General features: G+C 39.9%; 1 protein-coding gene across 5 annotated transcripts in view; it reads left to right on the top strand.

The window, feature by feature from the left end:
• The first annotated feature begins 10,538 nt into the window (after positions 1-10,538).
• cntn4 (contactin 4) overlaps positions 10,539-23,199 on the top strand; it is a 176,126-nt gene continuing 163,465 nt past the window's right edge. The window contains exons 1-2 of one of the 5 annotated variants that reach the window (XM_029113735.2): positions 10,539-10,802; positions 10,956-11,381. The gene's annotated coding sequence lies outside the window, so the exon portion shown is untranslated. Of the gene's footprint in view, positions 10,803-10,833; positions 11,382-23,199 lie in introns of those variants that run through there. The other 4 variants (XM_029113738.2, XM_029113736.2, XM_029113734.2 and 1 more) reach the window with 4 other exon arrangements.

Genomic DNA, 23,199 nt, shown 5'->3' with positions numbered 1-23,199 from the left:
TGCTAAGGGCTGTCAGGTCCCTGTACGACCGAAGCAGGAGCTTGGTCCGCATTGCCGGCAGTAAGTCAAACTTGTTCCCAGTGCATGTTGGACTCCAGCAGGGCTGCCCTTTGTCGCCGGTTCTGTTCATAATTTTTATGGACAGAATTTCTAGGCGCAGCCAGGGGCCGGAGGGTGTCAGGTTTGGGGACTACACGATTTCGTCTCTGCTCTTTCCGGATGATGTTGTCGTGTTGGCCCCTTCAAACCAGGACCTTCAGCATGCACTGGGACTGTTTGCAGCCGAGTGTGAAGTGGTGGGGATGAAAATCAGTACCTCCAAATACGAGGCCATGGTCCTCAGTCAGAAAAGGGTGGCTTGCCCACTTCAGGTTGGTGGAGAGTGCCTGCCTCAAATGGAGGAGTTTAAGTATCTAGGGGTCTTGTTCACGAGTGAGAGAAGGATGGAACGGGAGATTGACAGACGGATTGGTGCAGCTTCTGCAGTAATGCGGTCAATGTATCGGTCTGTCGTGGTGAAGAAAGAGCTCAGCCGCAAGGCGAAGCTCTTGATTTACCGGTCAATCTACGTTCCTACTCTCACCTATGGTCATTAGCTTTGGGTCATGACCGAAAGGACAAGATCCCGGATACAGGCGGCCGAAATTAGCTTTCTCCGCAGGGTGGCTGGGCGATCCCTTAGAGATAGGGTGAGAAGCTCGGTCACCCGGGAGGAGCTCAGAGTAGAGCCACTGCTCCTCCACATCGAGAGGGGTCAGCTGAGGGGCATCTGTTTCGCTTGGGCATCTGTTTCGGATGCCTCCGGAACGCCTTCCTGGGAAGGTGTTCCGGTCCCGTCCCACCGGGAGGAGACCACGGGGAAGACCTAGGACATGCTGGAGGGACTATGTCCCCCGGCTGGCCTGGGAACGCCTCGGTGTGGGCATCCCTGCTTAGACTGCTGCCCCCGCGACCCGGCCCCGGATAAGCGGAAGATGATGGATGGATGGATGGACATTAGTAGCACCATCAAAAGATACATTTTTTATTCCATTAATGCCAGGGTTCACAGGTACAGGAATTACGACACAGATTGTGGTATATGAATATAGGTATCAGAAAAGATAGTATTGAATATAATGTATGTACAAGTGGGATAAATAGTTGAGCAATGATGTTGCTGACAATTAATCTACACAATATAATACCCCATAATGCCAAAGGAAAACATGTTTTAAAAATGTGTGCCAATTATGGAAAGTAAAAAAATAAAAAATACATTCTTCACATTATTCTGTATTCAGACCCATTGCTCAGATGCATTGTGTCCTTGGATCTTTTCAGGATGTCTCTACAACTTGATTGGACTTGAGTCCAACTGTGGCAAATTTAATTGGACACGATTTCTTAAGGTACACATGTGGAATTAAGGTTCCAAACTGCATGTCAGGACAAAATCCATGTAATGACTCTCTGTAGAACTCAGAGAAATGTGTTGATAAATAGATTTGGGGAAGGTTATAAAACAATTTCTAAAGTTTTGAAAGATCCCCCCAGAACAGTGGGCTCCATCAATGTAAAATGGAAGAAGTTCAATTTTTAGGAGATACCCTATGGTGATAGTGGTGGAGCATCATGCTATGGGACTGCTTCTCAGAGGAAGGGACTGGGAGAATGGTCAGGATGAGGGATGATATTCCTAAAAACCTGTTTTTACTTGGTCAAAAAGTACATTTAATACATGTAGACTATAAAGTGATCAGTCTGAATACTTGTAGAAGCCACTGTATATTTAGAATTTACATCAACATTGCAATATTGTATAAAGGGAGTATGCAATATATTGTAACAGCTGCTTGGATTGTCTTGTTTATAGTTCATTCCAGTTCTGCTAACTGCTTAACTGCTCATTCCTGTTCTGCTAACTCCATATTGCACAAATAATAGCAAATTTCAATAGTGTTGGCACATATCTTTTAGTCCTATTATGTTGTCATTTCTTCTTTTTAATTTCTTGTAATTTATACACAAACAAAGGTGGCAAACAGTCACTCAATTTAACTACGAATGTGTTCATTACTACCACTTGTGTGTGGTTTCCGATGGTAGGTAAACTGCATATGTTGATGCTGAACACAATCACAAGAAATTAAGGATCAATAGCCCAGCATATGTTCTCTGGGATCTCTGGGATATGTTGATATTGACCTTCTTTTGTGGCTAAATTGATAGCTATATTCGTTTTCACCAAGGACTGAAGAGAAAACTTTACTTTATCAACTTCTATTTTTTTTCTTGTATACAGTGTGGTTCTTAGAGCACTTTGTTTTCCTTTCCTCAAGCCTGATACTTAGTTTGTCACATGGTACATCCATGCGAATATTATTTGCATTCATCAAGTCTAGACCTGTGAGCGAATGAGTCAGTGCCAGCACTCATGCAATCAATGCCACAATAGATAATGATATAGCGGATGTCCAAATGCCGTCTGTTTTCTCAGCCCTGGGGTCAAAAGCCTCTAATGGTGTTCAAGGGCGAATGCATGGGCTATAGAGCTTTGGCATGACCCAGAGGGTTTTGTTCTGCCTTTTCAACTGTGCTGTTTTTCAACAGATTAAAGCCTGTAAGACAAGACTGAGGTCTACAGACACGCTTGATCAGCTCTATTGTTGATGGTTTGTGTTGCTGAACTTCTGCACAGTATCCAAATTAAGAACATGGAACAGTGTTTTGCCCTAAAAACAATATGTACTCTCTCAAAGGTTACAGTCCCCGTGTACTCTTTTTAATTAGATTTTTAAATCATCACTATGTGTCTAATAAATTATTGTGTAATAATAAAAAAAAATCCTATTTTTAAATAATGTGTTTCCCTTTTTGTTGGGCTTTTGATATTCAGAGTGATTGTGTGGAAAACTGTATACAGCCCTGACTGGCTGATAGGATGGTCTACCGCTCATGGCCTTACCTAGGTGAACAGTCATTGGTCTGTTGCAGGCTACCCAGACTTCTCTTTGAGCCTCCCCAAACAGCTGCATTTTAACCCTGAATGGGCCCACCTGATTGAGTTGAAAGACTTGACAATTAGTTAACTGATCAAATCTGTCTTTTGACATGATGCAGTTGACCAAATGTACCATTCCACTCCAAAAAAGTGGCAAATTTCTTTGAAATAGTCTTTTACAAGCCATTTGTATAATTCAGACTATTTTGTAGTGTTATTATAACCAAATTTTCGGGAAATATAACTTAAAGAAATCCTGTTTTAAGTGCACTAAATTTAAACCCTAAAGCTTAAAAGATAATAATTTTTTATCTGAACCATTATATCTTCTAACACGAGCTCTTCCTCAGGGCTTTTGTACAAAGCACATTAACCTAGCACACTTACCATTCAAAGATGACTGTAGTGGACAATACCATATCACTCTACTGGTGTGACCTTATAGAATAAAGAATTGGCATCTTTTGATTTAAGCTAAGCAAAATGCTGCGAGATCTGTCTTCCCAATGGACAGGTGTTTCTAATGTTTGATAATGTCGACAAACACTAACATCCAAAATAGCCTGAGGCACTTCATATTACACAGAACTGCTTACCAGCAATAAGCCTGCAACAGTATATTCAAAGTTCACAACTGAGTCAGTGGAGCATTGAGACAGTTTAGCTGTGTCTCAGCACAATGTTAAAACTTAGCCATTGGTTATTGGTGTACAAAACATTTGGGAACTTTCTTCTTGGCTAACTAAGGTCAACTTCAACAGACTCTTCCACAAGAATGTTACCACATGTTTAATGCATTTGGAAGGTGTCTGGGAACAAAATTATTTCCACCCTGATTTGTCCCATGTTGGGCAGGTGCCAATAAAAAGATTATACGGAGGAAAATAAGTATTATTGGTCACAAGGGGCCATGTCACCCTATAAAACAACCAAGTTGCTAATTACTTTTTCAGGGACTAATTTTCTGCATTGAAGCCCAGCCCATAAAACAAGGTTATTTCTCCCATCCAGGGATAAATAGAGATTTAACTGTCTGTTCTGTTTATTGTCTTCAACAGCAGCATTTATGTCTTGCACACAGCACAGATTTAGGAGACACTCTCCATAGGCTTATTTGGTCCAGTGACTTGTGGCCCAACACTGTTTTGTTAATTATAGAGAGAGCCAACAGAAATCCGCCAAGGCATTCAACATATATCCCAGAACAAATGAAAGTAGTTGTACTGAAGACATCAACATAAGAACCCTTAAACTTGCATGTGTCAAGATTTCTCCTCTTTACAGGAAAGCACACTGAGAGAAATTCTCATTAAATCTGCTGAACAACTTATGTGGCCCAGCCTTTTAACGACCAAAAGAATGTGTCAAAATGCCAGGCATACAAAATGTGGTTATATGCTGAGCTGCTGGTGACTTCCCAGCTACTGTAACACATCTAAGGGGTACAACATTTTGTGATGCTAGGGTATCTTAACTGTTCCCCTGTTCTTGGAAAGTCCAGTTTTCTATTAATTAGTGTAACATTAACAAAAACCTAAGAATGTTTTGGCAGTACACAAAGGAGAACATTCCCATAATTAATGCAAAAGCGGAAATACAGAAATTAATTACTATGTTGTCAAAATGTATGTCTAATGCATGTTTAATCAGATATTGCAGTCTTCCATTCATCCCAAAACATGCACAGAGAACATGGCTGTCATGTTACCAGAATATAATGTATTAATGTTCTAGGGACATTTCATGCAAGAGCATTAATGTGCCCTGTTGTATTTACATCTTTTATAATACTTTTCAAATTTTCACCAATAAAAATAGACAGGGAATGACACAGAAATCAGGTGGGTATTTTTTATTGATGTACGTTTTATTTTATGAATGAAAAAGAACAAGAAGTCAGAAAGAATAATAACATGAATAAACAAAGTACAGGTATGCGAAAAACAACTGACTCACTATAATGTCCAAATTAATGAGGAAATTGACAGATATTTTCAAGTGTAGATCATTTGATGTTCAAAATTACTCCTTCTAGTTAAGGCCAGAGGACAAAGCTATGAAGCGGTGTGCCCTTGTAAGCTTGACACTTGTCACACATGGGAGGTGTCAGGGAATATGCTATGGAGCTTAGTCTTGGAGTAGTGTATTTTATGTCAGATCTTAAACTGTATGAGACAGTGTCTATAGTTTATTGAGCAGGTGTGAATGCCTTTTGAAGCTATCCTACCAATCAGACAGGTATTTTAGAGCTGGGTTCATCCTTCCATTTAGCTTAAAAATATTTGATGGAGGTGTTGACTGATTGAAATTCATCATATTGACAGGATATAAGTTGGCTTGATTTTGGGCACATTTGGAAGGTACATTTCAAACACATACAGGATTTAGGATCAGTGTCAAACATACAGGATCTAACTATTTTAAATGCAAGGTGTTCACTTCAACACTATTGACAGCTAATGGTAACTAAATGTAACAAATGACACTGAATTATTATACATTGCTACTATTTATTCATCAAAAATCTACAGAATAGCAATTTCATAGTGCACAAAAAATAAGTATATCCTAGATTCAGTAGATGGTGTTTGCTGAAATAACTTAATGTAGCTGTTTGTTATAACTGTCTAGTAGTCTCTTACAAAAAGGAGGAATTTTTGCCCACTGTTCTTTCCAGTACAATTTCAACTTGTCAGGTTTGAGGGCTTTCTTTTATGGAATCTGTTCAAGTTCTCCCACAGCATTTCAATGGGATTGAGAACTTACATAATTCTGCATTTCTGCTTTTTGCCGGACCGCATAAGCGGTCTTTTCAGTGCCATTTACTTTGCTTTATTTTTTTCTTTTATTTAATGAAATGCTATGATGCAAACCCTAATATCAGCCCGACGTGTTTATCTTAGGGAAAACAGAGTTTTCTGCTTTGTCATTAGTTTGGTTTTTGCTTTCAAATATTCACAAAACACCTGTTCCATGAGAAGCGGACGGTTATATATCCAGGCTTTAATTTTGGGCCAAATTCTCTCTAGTCTCAGAGTAAAAGTAAGTGGGGTGTGATCTGAGATTACATTCTCATGGTACTTTAAATCATAGAAGTAGCGGAGTAATTTGTCATTGAGCAGAAAGTAATAAACATTATGACAGTGCCATCCATAGTTTCCAGTCCCCACTAATGAAGCCAATAAAGGCCAGCACATCATGGATGAGGTGGAAGGCAAGACAAAACAAAACAGGAGTAGGTTGTAGGCTACAGGTCAAATAGCAACACATCAATTGGTGAAACATATGTAGTAACCTGTGTACTGACCACAAAACGTCCCGTGGCCACACAATGAGCAGATCATAGGAGAAACCTTTTATTGGTAATTGTTACAAATAATAATGTAGGGTGTGGCCTGCGAGCTGTGGAAGGCCCAAGACCAACCAGTATAATGTGGGCGTGGTCCAAATGTGGATGTGACGCAAGGATATCAGTACCCGGGAGCTCCACAAAGAAACTGTATGGGAAGGACATGGGGCCGGACACAGTTTCCAGTGATACATGTACACTGACCGTTATTAGATTATTACATCGGGAGTGGCACTCCAAATCCACAGCCTGAGCTGTTGGCCTCTTTGAAGTATGACTGTTTTAAGCCGTCTTTTTGAGGTCAGCAAATTGCAGATTTATTGCCGATGGTCTCAGTTTTAGCTTTGAGCCGAAAAATAGCAGTTTGGAGTTCCTCAGACGGTAAAGAATGCAGATTGGCCACTGTTCTAGAATCCACGTGGGATTCCTCCAAAATAGGGTAAACATGCTTGGCGGTCTTGTACAACTGCTTCTTGTCTATAATTTTAAGGTTAAAGGAATAGTTTGCCCAAATAATAAAATGGAATATTGGTGTCCTTACCCTTGAAGCAATCTGTAGACAAGGCTTTAAAGGAATCCATACTTTAATTTCTCTGCACTTTTTCGAAATACTAGCATTTTAGTATATTTGGCACAAATCCTATTCAAAGTCCAGATTGCTGTATTAGCATTTTTCATATTGTCCAGTTGTATCTGAAATTAATTGTGAGATTCAACAGGGGCCTTTATAGATAATTTCAACAAAGACCTTTACAGATGATGTGAACATGATGTGTGAATAGTGCTTATATTCAATTGCTTAAATGGAATTTGTTTTACAAATACCAGATCATGGTACAATACTATAATTGTTTGCATGTCAAACTAAAATAATCTCTATTGGCCAATGCTGAACTTATCAATACATTTAAAATACGTTTGGATGATTAGGATTTGATTATCAGAAAATGCTAATATAGGGCTAAGGACTTGAATGGGATTTGTCCCAGTCCATAGAGTGCTGACAGGGTAAGAGCAGTGATCTGTCATTTTGTAATTTGGGTGAACTATCCCTTTAAGTATCTAGTGTGACCAACCTTGCACGCTGTGTCATCAGAAGTCAGAATATGGTAACTGATACTGTATATTTTATTCATTAAAGGGTAACTGTTTTAATATAAACATGCTAAGAAAATAATTGGGTAGAATATAATGATCATTTTCTGGTACAAAAAAAGTGGAGACGCAAAAACTGAGTTTTGCCCCTCCTATTTTCAGACTGGGTCTTTAACTGCTCTGTTGGTCAGCCACCAGTGATACAGGCATTCCTAGGAATGTTAGTTGATGACCTAAGGTTACTCTTTAAGGGAACATCCTCTAAATCTATTGGAACATTTGCTGTTAGCCTGGATATTTATCCTTATTATGGAGGCATCAACCATGTACACTAAACCCCACTCACCCCCGCCATACCCTGTCAATACCAGTCTTCCTCAAACTCAATGGGTGGGAAATTATTTGGTATTGAAACCCTGGTATATAGTAGCTTTTCTAAACTAAAACTGAATAGAATTCATGGCAATTGCTTCTAGACCCAAAAAGCAATTGCCATTAATTCAAAGTCTGGCCTGAAAGCAATTGCCATGATCCAATATATTCAGTAGGTGGAGGGTTTAGGGAATCTATATGGCCTGGGCTCCAATACAAAATGCTGTACCATAGCAAACACTGCAGTCTGGTTTTAAATAAGCATGCAATTTCATTGTCAAGACAACATTTCAAGAGAGTGGGGTATTATTATGAGGGGAAAGGATATAACAAGTCAACCAAGCCCAACCCGACCCTGAGGCAGAGATTCTCCAGAAGGTTCTTGTCGGCTGTGTCAGTCAAAATATAACCATACTGATGAATAAAAGCAGCACCATGACTTAATTATGACTGGACAGGAAATATTGTCCATTCCTAGTAATGACCGCATATCCATCGATAAAAAGGCCTGATAAACTGGGACTTCCTGAGCATGGATGGATAAATACAGCTTGACTAATGAGACCCTAGCTGCTGAGGATGACAGCTATGCTCTATATTATGTGCTGCTCTGGTTCAGAGGATGCAATGGGATGCTTTTATGCTTTCTTTGAAACCTCAATGAGAGCTTGCATGTTCACAGTTGGATTTCACACAACCCTGGATGTGATCTCTCACAACAAAATAGCCTGATATATCAGAGTAGCTGTTATGTGAGATGCCATTTTTGCGAGAGCTGCTTCTCTTATGCTGCTGTTATGGCTCCCAAAATCAAAATCTTTATATGGAAAATAATAATAGCAACAGAAAGATCCATGTGTGGGAATCAATTCACTCCCTTCTACAGTCGAACAATCCAAGCTGTGTTGTTGCTTCTAATAAACTGGTTTGAGCATGGTATACCAGCAGTAGTCTATGTTATGGTTATCTACATGACTAAACATTACAGGAGTGGCTAAAGCCTGACCCAAAGTCACCCACAGCTCAGCTTAACATAACCAGATAACACTGTGGGTCCGTACAGTGTCAGCCAGGCTAATTGAGCAAATAAGTGATGCCCATATTGATGAATATCTCACTTAATAAACCAATCTAAAGTATTTATTCTGGTGCATGGTGAAAAAGCTCTAGCCATTCTGGAGTACAAATGGCTCTATTTCATGGTTCAGAGATTTCTCTATCCTTAGCAAGAAGACAGATAGTCTGGGGGTTAAATGTCTTGGCAAGGCAGTCGTTAGCAAGCTCAGAGTGTATGCCCACAAAGTTGTAATATGTGATACTGTAAATCACGTGATATTATAGTTGAATATATCTTTAGCTGTCAAACATTAAAAACTACACATAAACCATTTTGGTTCTGGTCATTGTTCTTTCTCTGTCCTCTGTACTATAATTCTTTTCCATAGCAGTTTCTTTGCTATACCCTCTGGGAATTTCATCTACTTCTCCCTAATTATTGACTTTTTTCCCATTGACTATTTTAAAAGGAGTAGATTTTCTTAAATCCCACTTACTATAATGAAGGCTTCTATGAGGATAAAGGAAAGACAAGGGATCAAAGGTGGAATGAAGTAGGTGAGGCAAACTTATGGTTTAATTCAACATAATAGTATCCAAATACATATACAAAGATTGACAGACAGACCAAATAATGTTACTTTAAGTTTAGATTAAAATAAACAACCACTCAATTCAAACGTCAGTATGATAGGCTACTGGCAATTACCTCTGTCGGAAAGGGGTTTATTTTGACAACTCACTTGAAAGCTTGTTGCCACCTAGTGGATAGTTGTATATTCCCAGGAGGGTGGTATATTTTTGTGATTAGCGTAGTAAACACAAACACACACACACACACACACACACACACACATACACACACACACACACACCGAGAGAGGGTGAGAGAGAATTACTACTTGGTATAATAATGTATTGTAGCTCACAGTGTTTTCACAAAAACACTTGGTAAGCATTCTTGAGATGGAGCTTGTGGAAATATTTGTGCATGTACAGTACTGGTAGGCATCACTTGACAGATGCTTGGGGACACATTTCAGATGCAATGTACTGATTCACCTTCAAAGGATCACGCATTGCTGACACATATTCTAGCTTGACAGTATGCACCAGAATATCCAAATGAATATGGTTGCACGACCACGCGCACACACGTAGTCAGAATACACGAATTTGATTAAACCATTGACTTCATCCTCCTGGCATCGTGAGTTGCGTTTACGGACTGGTAGCCTACTGGACTGGAGCATTCCACAGGAGCTACAGGTGCTGATAGAATCATTGAATTGACTAACAAGCCGATTCGAAGGCTTAAGGACCTGCAACTGACCTCATGGACTTCCTGCTCCCAATACACATCCATATATTCTTTTAACAGTCGCATAGTTATCAATAGTAAATATTGATTCCATCAGCCAATTCTGCTTAATTGAGGGGAATTTCATGGTATTGAATGGAAAATGCAATATCCGGATGGTGAGATGTGATCTCATTAAGAAGAAATAAATATTTGATCAGCTAATGCATTATGGGTGTAGTCTTCTCAGAGTTAACTGGCTGATCCATAGCGTGTGGCCACTAAAACCCTGCCTCTGTCAGGATAAACCTTGATTATTACCTGTCTGCTTGAGGGAACAAAATCCATAGACACAGTATTGCAAATGTAGAGAAAATATATATATAAGCCCGAACAAATTAATTAATTTGGCAATTTTCATGCTTTTGTTCGTCGTCTCTGGAGACAAGATTTTAGTAGACACTTGCTCTTTCTTTGATCTTACCTACTGTACTATCATAGTGCTGTCGATATAGCTAGATTACTGTTGCTTTAATGCCAGTGAACTTTATACGTTCATGTACCAGCTATTTCACTCAAGACAGGTCCGAAGAATGTGGGAGCTGTAGTTGTCCCTCTCATGCCAGCGCACGCCACTGTTGGATAAGGTAGAAGAATGTAATGTAATTTAATTGCATGGCGCTAGTCAATTGGACACGTAGTACAGTAGTGCAGAATTGGACCGCTTTACATCTCGCGTAGTTGTTTTGTGTTAGAGCCCTGCTGAAAGAATTGCTCTATTATATCCCTATACTGCTTAGACTACCCAGAAGGGTCTGTTCTGCTTGGCTGCTCGTGAAGTGAGTGCCTCGCCGAGAGTCAGCTCGTGTGGCTGCTCTGCTCCGGGTAGGGGAGGGAAACTGATGCATCACAGTAAGTAGGCTACGTCTTTAGTTAACAGTCGCGGGGAGATCGGTGTTAAGCAAACTGCAAACTATGATAATAGTAAAATAATGCGATAGACCACTATTTGAATGTATTTGGTCCGGGATAGCTTATTAACTTGCACTCTCGAGTGAGGGACGGATATTCAGGGACGGATAGCCTATTCATAGAGCATTCTCAGCCGCTGTCAGCATCGCCACGATTCAACAGTGATGTCTGTGTACAGAATTGTGTTAGGACTATCGAAACACGGATTATTTAAATGAAATAGCCTCCAAATTGCAGGGATAATTACGTTTACGGTAAGCGATTTTATTTTTGATATAATTTTTTTAGTGTGTTCTGTTGTCTGTGTTTTTGTTGCTTAATTGAAAATATTTTGCTGTCAAAATGTTTGTTTGTTTATTGATTTATTTGCTTTAGCCTTAAGCTTATCTGTAATTGCATTTCAGTCTAGTGGATTTGTTCAACCAGTGTGAGATAGCTAGCCCATGAGATGAGCCCCATTGAACGTGAAAAGCCACCTCTGTAACTTTTCCATGAAACTCGCAGTGTTAATTGTTAATAATTACAACATTTGTGGATACTTTTTTAGGTCGGTGAACAGTTTCCAGTGAATTGAAGGCGCGTGTAACAACTTGGAGTGTTAGTGATCTGATTTTCATGAGTGCTGATGATGTTCGGGAGCAGTTTGCCAATAATATACGCATTTTATGAGCCACAGCTCTTCGAGTCCGTTGCTGTGTTTCACCACGCTTGTCGGTGCGTGCAGATGTTTGGTATCCTAATCCCTTGCGCTGAATCCCTATCATAATCCCCCACGGATTTTCTGATTATGTAGCTGACTAGCAACTGTGGTCATAGTATCCAATGTCTAGCCAACTAGATAAAGCAAACACATATTCTACAAAGGCTCTCCTACATTCTCTCCGTTATGTCGACTCCAGGCTATAGTCTAGAAATAGGATTATACGTTTAGCCAATAGTTTCACACGGTATCTGAAAGACATCAATAACGGCGATATCAATATTCTAACCAGCACCCTACCTAGTTCTCTTCTGCAACCATTCAAACTCATTTCCTGCTGATTAACTTGGGATTAATCAGAGCGTCTGTCCACCTGCCTCGTGGTTCTCTGCTGTGGCACAGTGGCTTTATTTGATGGAGGGGCACGTGTCCCCTTTACACTCACTGTAGTCAGAGGCACCAATAAACCTGTTCCTTTAATATGAATAATAGATATATGGGCATCTGTTGGGTTTATGTTCTGCTCGGATATTAAATAATTACTGTGGAATCAGATGTGTTATTTGTGTAGGCTAGTGTCAGCGGATGCTGTCTGCTTTCTCCATAGCCGTGTCTGTGCCTGCAAGGGTCCTCTGTGTTTGACTTACTTGTTAGGTGTGCTCTGAATGGACAATGTATGATAAGGTGTGGTATCTGCTTTGCTGTGGAAGAAGAAAAGCATCCCTTAGATGAATTATATAGATCGGGCTGTGCTGCAAATTGCCACCGGGTTCGTCTGATATCTATGAATGGATCCTCTGTCCCCTGGCACTTCATTCAGACATTACAGAGAGCGTTCCCTCAATCATGAATTCCATGATAACAAGAACAAATTGGCCGGGCAGTCCTGTGTTTGAAATAGTCAGCACTGCTTCTGGGTCCTGTGTTCTTGATGAGAGCAATCATCTGACTGACATGCACCGCGCAGCTCCTTGGACACGGCAGGCACCCTTGACAGACCAAGCTCGGGAATCACTCACTATCTGGCGTAATTATCTGCAATAGATAGTCCTACATGGTTGGTTGGTTCATGCATGTGTGTTAATTGTTACCACGTATGCCAATCACAGTCTGGAGATTGCCCAGCTGGCAAATGCAGCTTCGCAGGAAGTAGAATAACAAAACAACAGCCTTTAATGTTGAGCTTGCAGCAGGCCACCAGCTGGTCAGATGTGATGTAGTGCAGAATTGTGACATTAAAAAGATTCTGAGGTAGATACATTAAGAGACATGCCATATTACTGTAATTGGGTGGTTTCTGCTGGTTAAAGAATTCAGATAAAGGCTGATGGGGGACAGTATTTCATGTACATATTTTCCCTTCTCTCCAGTATAATATGTCACTAAAAAGGTGCAATTTCTAAATGTTCTATATAGTTACCTTTGGCATCCATGTAAAATATGTAACACTGTTGGAAAAACATTTGTCTCCAGAAAGCATCTGAAACAAGTGTCAATTAGGCTATTGTGTTCATAATTGAATGGATTGCTGGTCAACCTCGCTCAGTCCGAAAGAGAGGCTTTGTGCCTGTTACACATGCGTGGAGCTTCAGCATTTTCTTCTCATTTGATCTCTTGTTGGAGCTGGATTCAGTCAGGCAGCAGTGAAGTTCAGCCAAATGTGTCGGACCCTCTTAACCAGTAGCCATGCAGCCTTGGCACAAATCCCGTCACCACTCACTCAGCTGTAACAGGACGATACAGAGACACTTTATTAGTCAACATGTTGAAATAAAATAGATCTTTTGACTTTTTCCTAAATTCACGCTTCATGAAGTTGTGGAATTATTATCTGGGTCTTGGTGGACGTTTTCATCACACCATGAAAGAAAGGTTCTCAACATACTAATTCCCCCATGTAACCATGCCCAATCGAGAGGCACCGTGAAGCGTTCTGTGTTTTGTGAAGATAACCTTTTTGCCTCTTTAATAGTTGTTCCTTCATTTTTTTGAGTGGGGCAGTTCCATTTGCTTATTTCCCCCCATGTTTTTGTTAGATTTTTCACAGTTACCAGTAAATGACCAAAGCTGCTAGAATCTCCAGTACCTTTTTAGGAAATATACGGCACATTTTTGCAACTAGCATATTCATGTAGAATATGTTTTTTTGTACCCTTTGTCCATATTGTCTTGGAGTTTCTAGATAGACTATAATGGTTCAAGAGAAAATTGCTTAATTATTAAAATAAAAAATACTGAATCAGCAATTTAACAATAAGCAACTGTTCACTGACTGCATATACATATTGACATAGTCAAATAAATGGCAATGTGTAAAGAATATTTCATGAAGACGTCTTTGTATTAAACACAAACAGTATTCACAAAGTTCGTGGTTTGTATTTCGGATAATGTCACAATTTAAATGTAGGATGTTTTTCCATTCTATTATATTGTTATATTTCTCATGTGAAAAGGCCATACAGAGGGGCAGAGATAATAACATTAGCAGACACTTAGTTGACAGAAGTGAACACATACTTTGTCATACTGGCCCCTTGTGGGTGTTGAATCCACCACCCTTTTATTTCATGCGCCATGCTCCACCAACATAGCTACACCTGTGATTTGAAGTAGTCAAAATGTCCAATAGATACATGAATCTATCAAATCTGCTTCATAAATCCCCTTTTTCATCTGCAGTTTTCACAAAGATCTTGAAATGGTACCAGCCTAAAGTCCCACAATGCAACAACGAGATATTTAACCACAGAGGGGAGAAAAAAAACACCCTAGTGTGGTTGAAACATAGTAACAAACCTCGAGAGGAGCTGGGCTCTAAAGGGTGGCCGGTCTTCCATTGACTGAAAGAAGAACTCGGTTAAATTAAAGCCTTGAAAGATACCATTGCTCTTGTAGTTTATTGGCAAACTTTATACGGTGCAAGTATTACCTTTACAACCCTATATAGGACAGTGGGGAAATTTAGGAGGGGGTGTGCTAGAATAGCAGTGCCAGGATCCAACTTGCACCACTATGTAGGCAATGGCTGAGACTGCTAGATCAGGTGTTGTCAGCCTTTTTTCACCAGTGCCCCTATTTTACATTCAATGTATTTTGCTCTGTTCTGTCTTATAGTTGTGTTGTTGGACAGCTATGGCTTTCACTTGACGTCATATTTGGTGCATTTGCATTAAAGGGGCATTTTGTATCATTTTTATAATTGTGTTATCAGAAAATATCCATAATATATCTGCAGTAGTAGCGGAATGATAGTGTTTCATAATATTTATTCAGCAGAATTTATTAACGCCTGATCATGTAAACGCAGACCGACAATAACAGTGAATGTTTCTGACTGATTGATAGACGGACGGCCTACCCTTTGTTAAACAGCGTAGTGGTTAGAGGTGCAGACTGCCACCCAGTTGACCAGGCATCTGGCCAGCGACAAAAAATAATTGCTGAGGACAAGCAGGCTACAAGCATCAGTAGCTACATACTGTAAACAAAGCAAACAGGCCAAAAGGAAAATAAAGCCACACTGGCTGAAATCTCAGCGGAGGAAGGAAATCCACCACCAATGCAGTAGCCTACTGTTTGGCATGTGAAAGGCAGAACTAAACTCCACTAGAGTATGGGATGCTTTTAGGGTGTTTGCTTCTCAAAATATATGCGTTAAATAACACTATTTGATGCGTTGAATAAGGCTATTGACCAATCAGCAGTTGAATATGAACTAACGTGACTTGAATTATTTACGTACATTCATTTTTACACATAGGGATTACACTATCATTTGTAATGCATGTCACAGTGATTCACCGATGAATATGCAATGATGCAGGGAAAGTTGTGTTGCACCTCTGTCGTTGTAGAAAAGGCAGCCCACAGTACGGTCGTGGCTAGAAGGAAGAGATAAAACTCCCATTACCTTCCTCAAGGTAGCTAGGACTGCTGGCCATAATTGTTTTCACTTTGAAGTTAGCTGACAGATGCAAACAATGTTTTCCCCTAACGAACATATAGCTATCAATGTGAAATCATGTTTTTAACTTGGAAAGCTGGCCAGAAAAATGCTGGCAGAGAATGGATGGAAAGGTTCTCCCCTACAAAAAATGTAATAAACATGACACCTCCATTTAGGTGTCATATTTCACTACTTATAGTTTGTAATACCGTTTTCGTTGTTGTTCATGTTTGTACCTACCTGGTCCATTCAACTAACACACAGGCTGTAGCTGCTATAGACTTGATCTAATTAGCTTTGGGCATGGTTAGCAGGCTAGCTTGTTTGATATATTATGTTATTGTGATGATAGTTATACTATGCTCGGTTGAAAAGGAATCAGCCGCCCTGTCAACCGTTTACTTTCTGAGACCACTTATACTGTAGCAGTAAACCAAGCCAGAAATAATACAGCTTACAAGTACGATTATTTTGAAATTTTAATGCAAATGATATTTGTAACATGGCAACATCACTATTTTACGCTATCTCATGATCTCCCAGTCATTCTAGCTATGAAATAGATTTTACGTTCCAGTCTGCCCAGACTAACTGCAGAATTTATGAAAGGCATGGCGATGCTGGATGCGTTAACTAGTTGGATAAAATCAGTGTTGTGTTCTACACAGTACTCTGCATGCATGTCTTTCATAATTCTGAAATTCTGCCTGGATCAGTAGCATAGTTGGACTTGCATTCACAAATCCAAAGCAGCCCGCTTTCTTGGTACTCCTGCATGCAACTTCCTAGGTTAGAACCCCTGGCTTGCTTATGTTATGTAATTACCTCTTTGCCTTTAAAACACACAGCCAACCATTTAAATTATATTGCAATGCCATGTTGACAATCTCATTGTAGCTATGAAATCAAATCATGTTCCAGAAATGAACAGAAAGTCACGGCTTAATGGTTCCCAGAGGTTCTAGTGTGATGGTGTTAAATGCAGAGCTGAAACCCACAAATAGGATAGGTTCATAGGTTCCTGGATTATCAAGCTGCTGTTGAAAAAGGTGCGGGCCATCCACACATGCTTATGTCATGTACAACATCACCTACAGGAACCAAGTCTTGACCACTTCTCTCAGGAACGATGGCCGGTCAGCGCAAGTGCATTGTATGTGGAGAGTTGGTTTGAATGCAAATTGAGGTTACTTTAATTCAGTTGACTTCCACAAGGTGGGAGCAAATTTGCGATATCTCCTTGAAGTTTGCATTGTGACTGAGGTTTTTATAATTGGGCCAATTATATGAATAATATTAAAATAATACATGTAATTACACATGACACCCCTATTGAAATAGATAAAAGAGAATATATTATATATAATTATTATATATATTAATAATTTAATGTTTTACCCCACAAATCATGGCCCCCCCTCCCCCCTGGAAGCTCAGGTGATTTATTTTGGGGGGGGGTGCCCCCTACAGTAGGTTTGCACTCCTTGTGCTAGATCACCCCAGGGCACTTTAACAAGTATGTGAATTAAATCAGGCCAATTACTGTTTCAGGAGATTGAATAACCTTTCATACAATCGATCAGGAATAGGTTACAGTACAGAACTTATGGTTTTTGATCTATGGTTGCCTGTGTAGCAATTTCCTAGGTCTCATACGGTACAAATATACAAACCTGCTTTGATCATTGCGTTACTGTCTGCGTTTCCAGATCCAGAAACACATCCAGTTCTTGTAATCAGAGCTCATCCAATGCCTAAGTCCAGCAGGACACGCATCTCTGCACGGCCCCTTCCGTATGAGTGCGTTCTTCGCTTAAATGCCCTGTAATATCATCAGGCTCCAGACTATAGTGCCTCACTGATCGTAGAAGCACTGTCCGATGGACCCCACTAGTTATTGACTATGGAGTTAAAGTAGTTTCTACAGAACATCGTGACTAACAGAATTACTTTCATGACCACGGGGTCTTACCTCTGAGGGTGATGCCACACCTGCGCTTTGGAGAATAACTGGGCAAAGAGCAGCAAATAAAGACAAATGCTCTGTGTCAGTTCTCTAGCACCACTGGAATAGTCCCTGCCTTTGTGCAGCTCTCTGCTTGTTTTTAATAGTAAACAGCGCTGTGCGATAGTTCATAACATCATTATGGATGAGGAGGAAGCTGCAGGCCCCTGATACTACTTTGCCAGTGCACAAACAGCGGTTTACACGCCTCCTGTGTCATATCAGGCCAGGGGGCTCTCTAGTACTCTGCCCGTCGAGGAGCCACATTGTTTGTTCATTGGGTGTATTGCCAGTCATTGTGTTGATGCAGGCATTCTTTTTGCCAAGCTGAATTGTCAGTGGTGTAGGCAGCAATCTTGCCCTACGTCTGCGAATGAGAATAGCGGAGGGGCATACTGTATATTCATATTTTATGACACATATATATCTGAATACCAATATCAATCACCTTGGCACAAGTACTCATATGTTTTCTTTAAGAAAGACTTTAACTGAGAAGGATATTTGACACAGCCAACCCCTCAGGTCCTTTTTCCAGTACAGCGCCAGGTCCTATGGTTTATTAATAATGTTTTTAGACAGAAGTGTGTGGGACTGAGGGACCAAAGCTCTTCAACAGAGGGTTTCTTTCCAGAGAAACAGGACATCGCTGTACGACCATCCCTGGAAGCTCTAACCCTCTAACCTTCTTTTATACAAATTGGTTTGTTTGTACAGCATCCTAGTTTATTCCATGTGTTCTAAAAACACAACTACTGTAGCTGACAGAGGCACACAGACACCCGTGGGTGTTTATTTGGAACAGCACTTTTGCATGAAGGCATTTCAGGATTAAAGTTAGATACTGTAGTGGTGAATCTTTCAGTGTAATCTAACTTACAAGCATCGAGCAGTGAGTTCAAGCAGACAGTTCAAGCTAAAAGATAGCAGGCAATTTCTAAAGAAGTCAAGAATACATCTTTTCAAAAGTGTGGACTAGGACAGAGGGTCTTTGTACTTCAGCTCATGGATGAAACTGCCTGTATTCTTGAAAAGAAATGTGTACCAGAATGTGCAACAATAGTTCATTGTTGTAATCGAGTACTGTATACGATCTAGGAACACTACAATGGTCCCATCTGCAGTCCACTGCTGGCCAAGTCGCAGGCACACTACATGACTGGAAATCAAATGAATAAGAGGTGTTTTTTATATTATCTATTTCAATCCTACTTCCTTATGCAGTTGCTGTACTTCTGTTTTTTCCCCCTCATAAAAGGTGAAAATGCCCCCAAAAGGCAATTAGTGTTAAAAGGCTTTTTATTCGCTGAGAGGCATTTAGTCAGCAATCATTCCACAGCTGGAGGTGTTGTCGTCTCATAGGCTGTAGATTGGATTTCAATAAAACACATTTTATTCTTACAGGACAGGAAATCATGTCGGCTACCTTTTACCTGCTGCCTTTAAGGGATGGAAGAAGAGAATGATGTCCAGATCTTTCAATAAAAAAGTTTTTTCTGAATTGATGTATTGTTTTAGCTGACTGAAGTTTGCGGTAGGGTGCAGGAATTCGTCTGTTATAGAATCCCTTGGGCGGGCCGCCTAAAAAATTGTTCTGCCATTATTAAAAAAATATGCATTTTTCTAAGGAACACTGTACTAAGGAGCGAAGTTGGATAGCCAATCCGCTCTTAACTTTGTGAAGAAATGTCGGGTAGCGATCAGCTACTAGCGCCTTAGTAAGATAACAGTAAAATGCAAAAATATTTAAAGCAAGAGAAATCACGCAGAATGAAGACTCTACCGTGTCTTTTAGCTACGTTGTCTATACAGCTCTGGAAAAAAATTAAGAGGCCACTGCACCTTTTTCCCTCCTTTCCAAAAAAGTCGAAAAGGAAGGTTTTGAGTGAGGAACAGAAGGGTTAAAATAAAAAAAAAAACACTGCAAATTGTACGCTTCTGTTCCTCACTCAAAACATTCCTTTGAAACTTTTTTGAAAAGGAAAGAAAAAGTTGCAGTGGTCTCTTAATATTTTCCGGAGCTGTATGTTTAAAAGTTGCAATGGTAGTGCTGCTGTTGGCATTTTCATTTTGTGAAGAATTAGACAGGTAGCTAGATAATGGGTTCATATTTTTCCTGTGATGAAAAAGGCAGAATAACGTACTTCTTTTCCTCACAGACTAGGAAACCACGAATGGAAGCAACGTTAGCAAGGTGACCACAAAGGCTAAAAATTGCACAAACAAAACTTTTTAATAAAATGTCAAATGTAAAGTAACAATATCTCATTCATTTCAATAACTCCTTTGTACAATTCAAATTTTTTTGGAAAAAGGATCGTAAACTAGAGAGCCAGTGTCTAAAGTTAGGGTAGATGTGCTGGAGGAGGAGCAGGCTGATGGACAGACGGCAGGTGTGGGAAGACAGAGTGGCCCAGAGAGTAGTGAGACATTGACTGAACCAACAGAGAGACAGAGAGACCCAGAGAGTAGTGAGACAGTGACTGAACCAACAGAGAGACAGAGAGACCCAGAGAGTAGTGAGACAGTGACTGAACCAACAGAGAGACAGAGTGACCCAGAGAGTAGTGAGACATTGACTGAACCAACAGAGAGACAGAGAGACCCAGAGAGTAGTGAGACATTGACTGAACCAACAGAGAGACAGAGAAACCCAGAGAGTAGTGAGACAGTGACTGAACCAACAGAAATACAGAGAGACCCATAGAGTAGTGAGACAGTGACTGAACCAACAGAGAGACAGAGAGACCCAGAGAGTAGTGAGACAGTGACTGAACCAACAGAGAGACAGAGAGACCCAGAGAGTAGTGAGACAGTGACTGAACCAACAGAGAGACAGAGAGACACAGAGAGTAGTGAGACAGTGACTGAACCAACAGAGAGTCTAGTGAACCAGAGAGTAGTGAGACAGTGACTGAACCAACAGAGAGACAGAGAGACCCAGAGAGTAGTGAGACAGTGACTGAACCAACAGAGATACAGAGAGACCCATAGAGTAGTGAGACAGTGACTGAACCAACAGAGAGACAGAGAGACCCAGAGAGTAGTGAGACAGTGACTGAACCAACAGAGAGACAGAGAGACCCAGAGAGTAGTGAGACAGTGACTGAACCAACAGAGAGACTAGTGACCCAGAGAGTAGTGAGACAGTGACTGAACCAACAGAGAGACAGAGAGACCCAGAGTGTAGTGAGACAGTGACTGAACCAACAGAGAGACCGTAGTAAAAGTAGTAAAAAGTCAGTAGTAAAAGTCCACACACCCCTTGCACAGTCTACACAGTGTGCCTTAACTTTTGATTTAAAAAGGGATTATATTACATGTATTTACCTTTTGTAATTCTCCACTCTTCCAAGAATCTGAAATAATTGTATTCAAACTGTGTCACAGAATTTCATGCAGATTTAAGCCACGTTTTAGGCTGGTCTAGGGTTATAGCTAGCAACAACTTAATAATTTAACACCATGGCTTTATTTCGATCATCATCAAGTTTAGAGGCATTGAGGTATTCTAGTGGTAGTCTCCTTCCAATCCAGAAGCTGATGAGGTGAAAAACATCCTAGCTTTATCCCATTCATTATTTATTTTTCACCGTAGCTACATTTAAAGCTACTTCACTTATCATTTAGTTAACACCCTACAGCTTTCTTTCCCTGATGATGCAGCAGTACTATGCTTTTAAATTAAATGTGAAAAATGTTTGTTACATTAGCTAGCAGTTGGATTTCTTATAAAGTTACAGTCCTTGGAGTAACAGTACAAACTTTGTGCCTGCATCATTTCCTTACTGAATCATGGTGAGACACGATCTCTCATTGGGAACGGCTTCAATAGAAGGCTTAATAAGACCAAAACCACCAAACAACCAGCTTATGGAAATATCTGAGCATTGGGACTATTGAATTATTTACTATGCTTTATGTGACTGCTGCTAACAACTGCTAACGCAGCACGAGGTCAGGTTTGTGTATCTTCTCCAGAATGCACTTCAACTGAAGACATGATGAGGCAATTCTTTTTATCTTTGCACACTTTGTTACTATTGTGCCACAGGGGGGGACATTCTAAGAAGTGTTTTTCAGACCAGTACGGTATCCCTTAGGACGGATGGGCCTGTAATGTGTGCCTTCTTCCACCCAGCATTTATTGTAATACCAAAACATGCCCAAGTACATATTATTTTTCTTTTCATATTCTTTGGACTGTTGTTGGATAAATTGGGATCACCAAGACACTAAAGATATGTACTTTTAGTTTCATGCTTATTTGGGGAATTAATTTTAAATAATAAGTTTAACCAGAAATACACATTTCGTAGATTTCAGACCAGAAGTCTCCATTCGATCAATTGCATTCTACTGGTAGCCTATATAAGACATGTAAAGCAATTCTGAAAAGATGTTCAGTTTTTAGCTGTTCAACCCCATAATGCCATAAAAAAAAATCCCAAGTAAAGAAATCCCCAGGTTTCCAGCTATTATCTAATTATTGCAACATTGACATTACCCAACCCCTGGTTAGCCGTTATTGTTTTAAAAAGCCAAACCTGACACAATTCTGAATATGGCAATTAATTTGCAGCATGTTGCCCCTTCTGTCTCTGTGGTGCATGTGTTTGATCACTCCATGTGTAGCCAGTTGCTAATGAGAACTGCGTCATGGTGGGTGGCAGAAATACTTTGAACTTTGAACTTTTCCCAAAACCTTCTCAAACTACAAAGTAGGCTTATTGTGCAGAAGTGTGGAAAAAAGAAAATTTGTATATATTATTTGTTATTTGTATGAAATGGCAGCCGCAGTAGGATACAGACATATTCCTGTCTTGGTGGATGCACAATTAAAAGCCCTGATGTGCTGTTAAAGGGGAATTATGCTCAAAAACCTTTGTTTTCATCCAGACCTAAAAATGTGATGTGATTTAATGGATACAGTGGTTATTTTGGAAGTCCAAATTTCCATCTGTAGATGTTCTATAGATGGAAATTGGATGGAATAACTATGATAGTTAGTTGAAATAGATAAATAGAGTATAGATAATCTGTTAAATGTTTGTTGAAAGAATTACTAAATGTTGATAAGCAACTGCTTGCTAAGATTGGGTTTGTATTTGGTTAAGAAGAACGTTTAGGGTAAGGGTTAAGCTTAGAAATAAAAAATAAAACAAACACATCATTTTAGACATTTTCTAAACCTTAATAGGGTACCCCTTAGAGTGTTTTTTAACCAGGTATATTGACAGAAAACTTTCTCTTGGACACTAAAGACCTAGGGAAACATTTCAAGGGAGTGGAAAAGAGAACATAGTGCCTAACTGAAAGCTAAATAAATAAAGAAACTGTTGGAGACCCCCTTTAGATAATTTGTTATGAAAAAAAAACTTGCCTTCCCTAAAAGTGGCAGGAAGATTGCTAAATATT

The sequence above is a fragment of the Esox lucius genome, chromosome 17 (genome assembly GCF_011004845.1).
Source record: "Esox lucius isolate fEsoLuc1 chromosome 17, fEsoLuc1.pri, whole genome shotgun sequence".
Taxonomy (NCBI): domain Eukaryota; kingdom Metazoa; phylum Chordata; class Actinopteri; order Esociformes; family Esocidae; genus Esox; species Esox lucius.
This window is presented reverse-complemented; position numbering and strand designations above follow the sequence as displayed.